This window comes from Nanorana parkeri, unplaced genomic scaffold (genome assembly GCF_000935625.1).
Source record: "Nanorana parkeri isolate BGI_ZX_2015 unplaced genomic scaffold, ASM93562v1 scaffold3416, whole genome shotgun sequence".
Lineage (NCBI taxonomy): Eukaryota > Metazoa > Chordata > Amphibia > Anura > Dicroglossidae > Nanorana > Nanorana parkeri.
Window position 1 is genome coordinate 29,433 of NW_017309684.1, and position 750 is coordinate 30,182.

General features: G+C 55.5%; 1 protein-coding gene across 1 annotated transcript in view; it reads left to right on the forward strand.

Moving 5' to 3' along the window:
• Positions 1–750, forward strand: part of USP10 (ubiquitin specific peptidase 10) — a 29,207-nt gene that overhangs the window by 24,690 nt on the left and 3,767 nt on the right.

Below are 750 nucleotides of genomic sequence, written 5' to 3' on the forward strand. Positions count from 1 at the left end.
GACTGACGGACGTACAGACTGACGGACGTACAGACTGACGGACGTACAGACTGACGGACGTACGGACTGACGGACGTACGGACTGACGGACGTACGGACTGACGGACGTACGGACGTACGGACGTACGGACGTACGGACTGACGGACGTACGGACTGACGGACGTACAGACTGACGGACGTACGGACTGACGGACGTACGGACTGACGGACGGACGGACGGACTGACGGACGGACGGACAGACGGACAGACGGACAGACGGACAGACGGACAGACTGACAGACAGACTGACAGACTATGTTCAACTGTCCAGCATGTAAAGTTTTGATATTGTGATTAGTTGAGTGTGTCGCTGACCATATAGCGGAGGGAAGATTGTGAGGTCTGCTGTGTCACATTAGGGAGATTTACCTTCACTTCCTGTACCAGAGGCACAACAGGAAGTGAGTGCACATCTTTTCCAAGTTGAGGGGAAATGCTCCTCTATGGGATCCGTTCACACTTGGGCATGTTTTACAGCACTTTGCTTTAGGGCAGGGGTAGCAAACCTCCGGCCCTCCAGCTGTGGGGTGGAACTACAAATCCCATGAGGCATTGCAAGATTCTCAGACTCCCGGAGAGAGATGCATCCTGGGATTTGTAGTTTCACCCGCAGCTGGGGGGGGCCCAGGTTTGCCCGTGCTGTGGAGTCACTTGAGTGACGGCTCCGAGTCTTCTGCTGACATCGCGTCCAAGATGGCGCGTTACCCGC